The 10274-nt window shown below is 39.2% G+C and overlaps 1 long non-coding RNA gene across 1 annotated transcript in view; it reads right to left on the bottom strand.

Moving 5' to 3' along the window:
• Window positions 1–3613: 3613 nt before the first annotated feature.
• LOC144368313 (uncharacterized) overlaps window positions 3614–10274 on the bottom strand; it is a 74242-nt gene continuing 67581 nt past the window's right edge. The window contains exons 8-10 of the long non-coding RNA XR_013428116.1: window positions 8104–8243; window positions 4966–5155; window positions 3614–3853 (exon numbers count right to left, since the gene is read on the bottom strand). This is a non-coding gene — a long non-coding RNA (uncharacterized LOC144368313). The remainder of the gene's footprint in view (window positions 3854–4965; window positions 5156–8103; window positions 8244–10274) is intronic.

Here is a 10274-nt window from a genome sequence, read left to right as displayed (position 1 = left end):
AGTATAAATATTACTACCACCTTATTCTAGCATTTTAATGGAAGCAAAATTAAGCATTTCAATGTTCTCTCTCTTTTATGTTTTTGGTACCGGCGATTGAACTTAGCGGCACATGACCACTGCACTACATCCCCAGGCCTATTTTGTATTTTATTTAGTGATGGGTCTGAGATATTTACTGCCTTGCTTTTTCCTGAGGCTGGCATTTTAAATTTAAATTTTTTTTTTTTTAGTTTTAGGTAGGCACACAATATCTTTATTTTTTATTTTTTTATGGTGCCGAGACTTGAACTCAGTGCCTCATGCATGCTAGGTGACTGTCCTACCACTTGAGCCACATCCCATGCCCTCTGAGATGGCTTCAAACTCAAGATCCTCCTGCCTCAACCTCCTGAGCAGCTGGGATTATAGGCTTGTGCTTGTAATTAAAGAATTAAACATGAGTAAGAACACTTAGGAGAGATAAGTTGTCCTAGGTTGTAAGAATAAGGTCATGCAGAGCCCTGATATGCACACACATAAATGGTACCTGTGAGTAGGTTACAGTCTCTACAACTTCCCTGATCTTGTTACTTCTAGGTTTACCATCCTGAATTTGTCACTGGAACCTCAGAAGTATAATTAATAGGACTGCATTTGTCTTTTAATGGGGTGGTCATGAGCTGCAGCTAGACAAAGGGAAACTGCATGCTCACCCAAGAGATCAGCACTGAAGCAGGTGGGCTGGTGGATATCTGATGATTCAGAGTGACTGGGGCAAGTGTTACAGCCCTCATTCAATACGTCCTGCAGGATTTCTTTCTCCTCCTGTGGGGCTTGTCTCAGACTGGAGGGATAAAGAGTACAATTACACGAGAGGATTAAATATGAGTCCCAGTTGGTCTAAATAGAGGCCTAAGGGAGTGGTCACAGAAGGGCAAGAGGGTACTCCTTTCAAAAAGAAAGAAAATGATCCTCCTAGGATGTGGGCAGGGTGCACATGTCTTTATGACAGGAGATAGGAAGAGGGGCTCAATCTACTGACTAGAAAACAGCTGAGGACAGAGACTCCACTCTCCCTGTGTGATACAACCATGAGCCACAGCATACACAGAAAATGAACTTTATGTGTGTGTTTGTGAGCACATTTGTATATGTGTGTGTGTGTGTGTGTGTGTGTATTCCCCCCACCCAAGGCTATGACATCCCTGCCAAAAAGTCTTATCAACCAGAAAGAAATCGATTTTTATCTCATACTCAATGGACCCATACAAGACAGGAGATGTAGATTCTGTGAGGTAAAAAAAAAAAAAAAACAACAAAAAAAACCCCATTTAGTTAGTTTGATTATTTCTAGTTGGATACAGACAAGAACCACAGAGAAAAGAAGAACACCTCCTTAAAAGATGGACTTCTTCCATGGTTGAGGAATGCAGTGATACCAGCACCTTGTGTTTGCCTTTGCATGTGAATAGTGTGGACACTTTGTACCTCTTGGTTTGTTCATCTGGGGACCCTCCTCATATTTAACCCATCCTCTTCCAGGCTCTTAACACTCATTGTTACCTGGGAGCCAGTAATTCCTGTTCTTTTCCACTCTCCTCCTCTGTACCACTCCCTGAAATCAAATTCAGAAATGTCCAGTCAATGAGTAGTTTCTACATCACTCACTACAAACACAGGGGAAGCCTGAACTCAATGGAGAATCATTAGTCCCAGACCTTTACCAACATGGCCGTTATATGTCTGTGGATCTGATATGGTACAAACTGGATCCTGATATAAAAGACTTGAGCTATTCTTGAGGATGAAAAGGCATTTTCATGTCTCCAGTAGAAATCAGTAACTGGGAATTAACCTATGCCCACCCTATACTTCCCTGTAAACTAGAAGTTGCTATAGTCTTTGTGTTTCATTATTCCATTGTTAGTAAACTGAAGGCAAAATAACAATATCTTTACTTCTAGAAATGATGGATTTCCTTTTGATGAAAGAAAAGAGGAGAAAAAGTTTTGGAGAAAATCTTTTTCTCAGAGGGGAAACAGACAATCATACCTCACTTTAGTGACCATAAACCTATCTGCAACTTACGATATTTCTGGAACTCGTTGGCCAGGGTATACACGGTAGATTGACATAAGATGAATTTGTCTTCCAGATCACGGAAATTCAGTTTGTGTTCTTGTAATTCGGCTTGCAGTCCCCGTATGATTTCTTTCAATTTCATCTGAGCCTCTCCATCAAGGTTCATTTCAGCCCCTCTATCAGGGGAAGGGCTGAAGAATACTGCCATGTTTGTACAGTAAATGTACAGCCAGGACCTGCAAAGAGGAAACCCAAACATGTTATGGGTTAAAAACAAGTGAATCCAAGAGCTGGATGCAGTGGCAAACGCCTATAATCTCAGAGGCTCAGAAGGTGAGACAGAAGGATCTAGAGTTAGAAGTCAGCTTGAGCAATGACAAGGTGCTAAGCCACTCAGTGAGACCCTGTCTCTTAATAAAATACAAAAAAGGGCTGCATATGTGGCTCAGTGTTTGAGTGCTTCTGACCCAAATATTTAAAAAAAAAATAAAATAACCCAAGTAGAATTCATTGGGATTAAGGGAAGACAGCAGCTGTCACGATTCACTTACTGTTAAGAACTAAGTACTCAGCAGTCCACAACACTTCAAACTCCTTCACCTTTCAAACAAGGATTCACACACCTGAGTCTATAGCATGGACTCAAGAGAGAAATGAGGAGGTAGGGCTGAGTGCGCTAGGTAACAGTCTAACAGAATCAGAAGGTGGGAGATGTCACGGAATGTGGGAGCCTCTGCCTTCCAATGGCCTCATGATGGCTGACCCACTGGTTTCTTCAGAAGGTCACTACAGATGTAGACCACCACTCATTGGGCAGTCTCAGTACTTGTGTACCCTCATGGCAACATTACCAACTTTTCTTTGTTCCCTTCTTTAAACACCATATTTCACATTACTCCTACAGGTATATCTTGAGAATCCTCGAAGTAAAAATGGTTTCCCAACAAGTTAAAATTACCTACAGGACTACCCAGTGGTCACCTCATTATTTCCTTAATAATAAAGTGGATCATAAGGCTTTTCCTCAAGGGAACAATGCAAAACTGTCAATGTAACATAGTCATAATGTTCTTCTCTGAATATGCAGCCATTATTTCAAAATCCACTAAAAATACAGAAGAAAGAGTAAACCATGAGTGTTAGAAATTGTGTTCTGCACTCTCTTAATATTATTTTGTTATACTCCATTTTTATTGTGGCCTCTTTTCTCTCACTGGGACATCTGTTGGTGTATAGGACTCTGAAGGAATTCCTCTCTTATTACAAAAGTTCCAATTGCCTTAGGGTAAACTGAGGAGCAAAGCAGGGGAGTTAGTTTATTCTGCTTCTATGAACAGGGTAAACTGAGGAGCAAAGCAGGGGAGTTAGTTTATTCTGCTTCTATGAACACAAGAGTCATGGACTCTCATCCACTTGAATGTCAGAAAGCCTGGCTTTTAGCCCCACCTTCCTCCCTTTGGACTGCAAACCTGAAAATTACTTCAATTATTTACCTGCATTTGAAATGAAGTTTGAGTAAAAACAAGAGTTGAACTTTGAGGAATGACAATATTAGTTTATTTTGAAGTGGATAGAAAATGCAGAGGTCTAGAGAAAACATCACGATAATCTTCGCAAGGAAGAACTTATGTGTCTTACTTATCCTGCCTCTTTCTCCAGCTGGCCAGAACATACTCAGTATCTGTTGATGTCATCAAAATCACCTTCAGCTCTTGAGAATATGGATTTCTATGAGCCAAACTGGAGAGCAGGTGTTGGTCTGAGAAGTCATCCATCATTATGCTGGGACCTGTTAAAAACAACCAGTAGGGGGATCAACCTGACTACCAACATTTTTTGTTACAGCACTGGCTACACTCACCAATGAGTCCACTATCAATTCTTTCACTTGCTGTTTACAAGACTGACAGTTCTGTAAAAGCTAAGATTATGTTCGACCCATCTCTGTGTTCACAGTTTCCAGTGGGGCCCAAGCACTGAAGCACCTGGCAGGATACACTCAGTGAATGCATAAAAGTGGTTGCATACCACAGTTATTACAATGAAGTCCTTTACAGTGTCATCTAAAGCCTTCTAGTTAGTGTCCCCTTCAATGAGTCCACAGTGCCACATACAGAGTCCTGCACATAACTCTGCATGTGAAGAAGAGAAAACTACCTTAAGAACACTTTGTTTCCCACCTATAATCCACATTGCACTCTAGGGTTTGTAATCAGTGCTTCTGTCAGTTTTAATTTTTTAAAAATTTTTAATTTGTATAAAAGTTAAAGGTTGACTGAAGAAAAGACTTACACATTGACTTATGCTTGTTCTAAAAGGTAGGTCTTAGAAAAGCATCCATGTGCCAGTGATTTACGAAGACCATGCCTCCCAGGAGAAAGAGGGAGTGGAGCTGAGGGAGCTGGGAAGAAAAGGCAAAACAGCCTGCAATGTGTGTGATTCAGGGACAGCATCATGTGTTTAAAGGATAATTTTCATAATATTTGGACACTGAGTTGGCTCTGCGTCAGTGTGGCAGTTACAAAGAAGAGCAGGACAGCAGCTTTGGATACAGAAAAGTGTTCAGAGTGAAAACCACAGGAGTGAGTCAATCTTATGCATAACTAAAGTTGAATTTTACACTCTCCTATCAAGTGAATATAGCTTCCTGCATGTGGAAAGTCCCAGAGAACTTGTGCCTTCTAGTCCTCTTCCTGTCAATATTTTCACATCATATGATATACTGGTATTGTTTGTGTAGCTGCTGTTTTTGCTATGGCAGAACTGTCCAGGATCTTGGGATAACACTGCAGAAAGAAGTTATTCATGTCATTCTCATTTTAGTTCTTTTAAAGGAACAACTGACTTTTTTAAAGGGAGAAAGTCCCCAAGTCTTCTCAGACAGATGACAAAAATGCTCACCAGAAAACAGGCCATACAGAGTGGTTTAGCAAAGTAAACCAGTGACACCAGCAGACGGTTTTTATCTTTGCAGCTATTTTGGCCTGTTTGTGTGCTCCTTTTTGTCTGATAATTGCCCTCCCATGATGATTCCCTGGGGGCCAGTGATTCAAGTGATACTTTTCTTCATCATGATGCTCTTCACTATTTCCTACAAACAAATTTATTAAAGCCCCTTTAGATATTAAGCAGTTCTACCTCATTCGTTAAAAACACAGTAGCCTATCATGGCACAGAGAAATTATTGGTATGAATTTAGAAAGATCTCATGCATTACTTTAAAGAAATGGCCTGCCCAGGTATTCTTATCCATGAAACAGAGTAGTCCCTGTAAAATAGATCTCATGAGCAGCATGCTAGTTGTGTAACTGGGCAGAGGGAAAAATGTCTTTTTCTCCCCACATGAACAGAAACTGCAGAAAATTGGTAAACTTTGGGAAGCTCCAGCTGTACCTACCTGCTGTTACATGGTTGCTTCCCAGGCACAGTGATTTACCTCCCAATATGACTTTCATAGAAAACATACTCATTCCTCTTCAGGGACCCTATCCCATGACACTCCATGCATCTGCGAACTACACAGGACCCTCCAGGCCTGCTTTTATCACTTAACAAGGGAAAATTCTCTCCTTTTCACCTCTTTAGTATTGCAGTGTACCCTATATCCCACCCTCAGATTTTACTACTTCAACTCCCTAAAACAAACCCTGGGAGTGACTTTCGAAAATACACTCATAAACATTCTCCATTTGAATGCTACAGTTATCATGCAATGTGCATTAAGCAATATTTCTAAGAAGAAACATAAACCAGAAAGGATAAATCTCCCTTGGCCCACAATTAAATCAGCCTGCAAATTCCTTAAAAGTTTTCTTTCTTAGGCCATGCTCTTTTCAATTTCACAAACTTGCACCTGTAACACGATCTTTCCTGAAACTATGCTAGGTAGTTGCTGCCTGCTATCTAAAAGGCACATGCCTGGTCTAGACAGGAACAGTGTTGGGATAGTATGACCTCTACCTACTGGAAGAATCTACTGTCCTCCCACTGAGCCAGTCCTCATCATTCAAGACTACACACAAAATGCAGATACCAGGAGAGCAGGTACAAATATCACTTGCCTAATGGAATCTCTCATAAACTGGGCACTTTGGAACAGCTTCCTGTGAGCAGGTCCTCTGGGCACCTTACAAAATGCTCTGCCAGCTTGCACTCCTCAGCCAGTTGCTTTTCCTCTCTCTTTTTTTTTAAATAATTGTAGATGGATGGTTTTATTTGTTTATTCCTTTATGCCTTTGTTTGTTTTTTTTATGCAGTGCTAAGGACTGAACTAAGTGCTTCACTCATGTTAGTCAAGCACTCTGCCACTGAGCTACAGCCCCATTCCATAACCTTTTTTTGTAAGCAGTGTACTCACTAGCCACATCCAGAGTAGAGTAAACCACTTGTTTCTCATAGAGGGAGGCTGGACTCTTGCTTGGGAGGCCAACGGAGTGAGACAAGTCATGACAGCTGGAATGAGTCAAAAGCACCTCATTCAAGTTGACTTTCATGGGAATTTGAGAAAGGGTGGAGTGTGAGAGAGGGCTTCAGGTGCTCAGTTCATTGGTTAGGTAACATTGCTGGTGAGGAAGGAGACTCATCTATTCCTATGTGGTTCAGGCCTGTCATACCACAATGACAGCAATAACAAACAGTACAACCCCAGAGTCTTTTCTTCCACATTCCTTGAACAAGTTCTAATAAATCAAAGTTCCTGAGGCATTATTGATTCCAAAAGATGTTGGGCATTCAGGCCTTGTTCTTTAATATTTTGATTTTATATGACTTTGGTGTGGTTTGGTCACATTTCTTGCTATGGAATTCAACAAAACCAACAAACTCAGGCCTAACCCACAGAAAATGATGTGTGTCTCCTCCTAACTGCCTTTTGCATAGGAGAGCACAGTGGTTCACTGTGAGTGAAGGAAACTTGACTTTAACACCAGGGAAAGACTGTCTCTAGGTTGCTAAGGTAAAAACTAATGGAAGGTAGAAACCAAGAAAAGAAACAAGGGGCCCCCTTCCTGGTTACCAGAATGGATGGAATAAGTACATTCTGTACTTTTGCTCTTCCTTGGGACTTGCAATCTCAAGATATCACCATTACATTCATTATCCATGACTTTCACATTTACCTGGAGTCCACTGGCTCTTTTGCTTCAGATTGCTTTAAGTTTCTGCAAATATACTCAGACAAAAAGAATAACAACAAAAACTTATCCTTATGTCCTGTTACCAACCCGGTACCAATTTATTCACAGGGTGAGTGTATTCTTTATGTGATGAAAGGAAACTCTGAGGAGTACACTCAAGGAACTCTTGGGGTGTATCTTCTGAGAAATGGAAAGGTGTCCTTTCCTTAGTCACTGGTCAGATATCCCTTGTTTGGTCAATTAATAGCATCATACTCTATTTTTTGAATCTGGTGATCAGCTGAAACTATTCATTATCCCAATGATCAAGAAAAACTTAAAGACTGGCTTGTAGAACACTTTCTTCAAGACTCAGACCTTACTCCAGAAGCTAGTTTCTTTGTAGATTTGAGATTATTTACAGGGACTGAAATAATGTGTGGGATCTATAGACCTTCCTTGAGGAAAGATCTTTTGTGCTACTGAGCAAACAGAATAATTTCTATTAAAGGGAGTGGAGTGTGTCAGGGTCCAGTCCAGGCCTTAAAGAATAATTCTAACACATTCATGAGGGACCATACAAACAATATCTCCCATGATACAATCAAGAGCACTAACTTATTTGTACACTCACCAATCCTCAAAGTAGACTTACTGTTCAGGATCAAAAATTAGCAAGGACATTATAGGAGAGATTACCTGTTACAGCTTGGAGGAACGAGACCATGCAGATCTCTGCTCCACACATGAATCAGCGGTGCCTGTGGGACTGTTGCAGTCTCCACAACCACCCCACTCTGGTTATTCTTGTGTTCACCATCCTGAATTTTCACTGAACCCCAACAGAAATCTGACTGATATCAGTATAATTCTCTTTTAATGAACTACTCCCAAGCTGCATCAAGAGAAGTGACTTCATACTCACTAAGAGGTCAACACTGGAGCAGGGAAGTTGGTGGATATCAGGCAGTTCACAGTAAATGGAGGATGTCTTATGGGTCTCATTAATGAGTCCTTCAGGGCTTCTTCCACTTCCTCCTTTTCCTCCTGTCCCTCTTTTTCAGCCTGGTGTGATGAAGTGTATGGTTAAATCAAGAAAGTCAGATGCAAGAGTCCCAGGTGGTTCTCAAAGAGGCCTAAGGGAGTGGTCACAGAAGGTCAGGGGAACTACCTTCTAAAAGAAAGAAACTGGTCCACCTAGGATAATGGCAGAGTGCTGCTGCTTTCATGGCAATCATAAAAGAAGATACACTGACTAGAAAATGAGCTGAAGATGATGGATTCTCAATGCTCCCTATTTGATACAAGCATGGCCCACAGCTCCCACAGAGAACACAACAGTGGCTCCAACTTTTCTATAAATTACACTGATTTTTACATACTTCAGAAGTCAATGCACTTGAGACACTGCAGAATCCAAGAGGTTTTGTGCATTCTAGGATTCTTTCTCTATATATTGTGAATAGATATCATTTTTTTCTGGTTCCTTGGTATGAAATCCCTGCCAATATGCTACAGCCAACCATGCATAAACTAGATATACATTTCATCCTCAATTTATCCACAGAGAGTATAGACATAGATTCTGAGTTTAAAAACTTTAGTAAAGCTGATTATTTCTACCCTCATAAAGCCCAGCATAGGAGAGTTCCCCCCTCAAAAAAATCTTCTCAAATAAATGGGTGAATTTAGTGTGTTACTTTAAAGCTGAAGAGGATAACTTGGGCTGTAGCCATAAAAAAGACTTGGTGAAACTAATAAGAGCAAAAAAATTACAGCAAATTGTTGGAAATTGGCTCGTAAATTAGAAGTAATAATGCAATACCTTTCTTCCATCAATCACTCGATCAATGTACCTATATTTATACATAGGTGCGAGTGTATACATACATATACACAAATACACAGGTATTATATTTTATATCATATTGTGTACTTAGTTTTCAAACATTTTGAAAGCCAAATTTTGTTTTATAGATTTTGTTGTTAAAAATGGAAGTGTATTCTTTATTTCTCATTTGAAAAAAACAAATAGAACTTAAATCATATTAGATAACACATTATCCTTTACTTACACTTATCCTTGTCCTTTACACCAAGTGAGCTATTAGGTAGTAACCAAAACATCTCTATTACACTTAACTAATTTTTCAACAATTATCTGTAAGAAAGACATTACACCGAACATAGCTACAAAAAGAAAGTTATATAAGCGTAATCTTGAATAATTACATTAAGAATGAGATTTATTTATGTATACAATTATTCAAAACAATTGTTTAATATTTTTTTTCATTTTATTTATGGTGGTCCTTGATGTGTACAGAATGGTTCCTAGAATTTTACTAATGTGAACTGATGCTCAAATCCCTTAAACCATATGGAACAGTATTTCCATATAATATACACACACACTTCCTGGTACTTTCAGTCATCTATGGATTCTTAATAAATCAAATACAATATAAATGGTATCTAAATAGTTTTCATACTGTATTGTTTGAGGAATGACAAATAAGCCTGTACATATTTTGTACAGCTGCAGCCATGAGAGGCCTGACTACATACATAGTAAATGATCTGCAGTTGATTGCAGCCACAGATGTAGAAACTGCAGATACAAAGGACTCAAATTGCTTTAAGACAATTTGGTTTCTGGCAGTTATATAATCTCTCATATTTCTTTGAAGGACTCACAGACATATACTACAGAGTATTCACACCAAACTAGAATGCACTGAATGCAAAGATTATTGTTTTATGAAGAACTAAAAATTCAGTTTGTCAACAAAACATTGTTCTATGTGTGAATGCATATTTTATCTATGAAAGTACACAGCACCACTTTTATTAAAACATGCCGCAAACTAATTAATCTATTTTAGTGCTCCATACCAATCTTATCAAAGTCTTTGTTTAACACTATCTTCTATCCTTGGTAAAGTGACTAGATCAATTGGATTCAGTGTTCCAAATAATCAATTAACATTATGACAAATCAAATTTTTACAGTAATGTGAAAAGAATAAAGTGTGGACTGTATCCATTCTTGTATTTTTCTTTTTTTGGTCTTGTCTTGACAATGAGTCTCTGAAT

The sequence above is a fragment of the Ictidomys tridecemlineatus genome, chromosome 11 (assembly GCF_052094955.1).
Source record: "Ictidomys tridecemlineatus isolate mIctTri1 chromosome 11, mIctTri1.hap1, whole genome shotgun sequence".
In the NCBI taxonomy this organism is placed as follows: domain Eukaryota; kingdom Metazoa; phylum Chordata; class Mammalia; order Rodentia; family Sciuridae; genus Ictidomys; species Ictidomys tridecemlineatus.
Note: the sequence above shows the minus strand (reverse complement) of the source record. Positions and strands in the feature narration are given on the sequence as shown.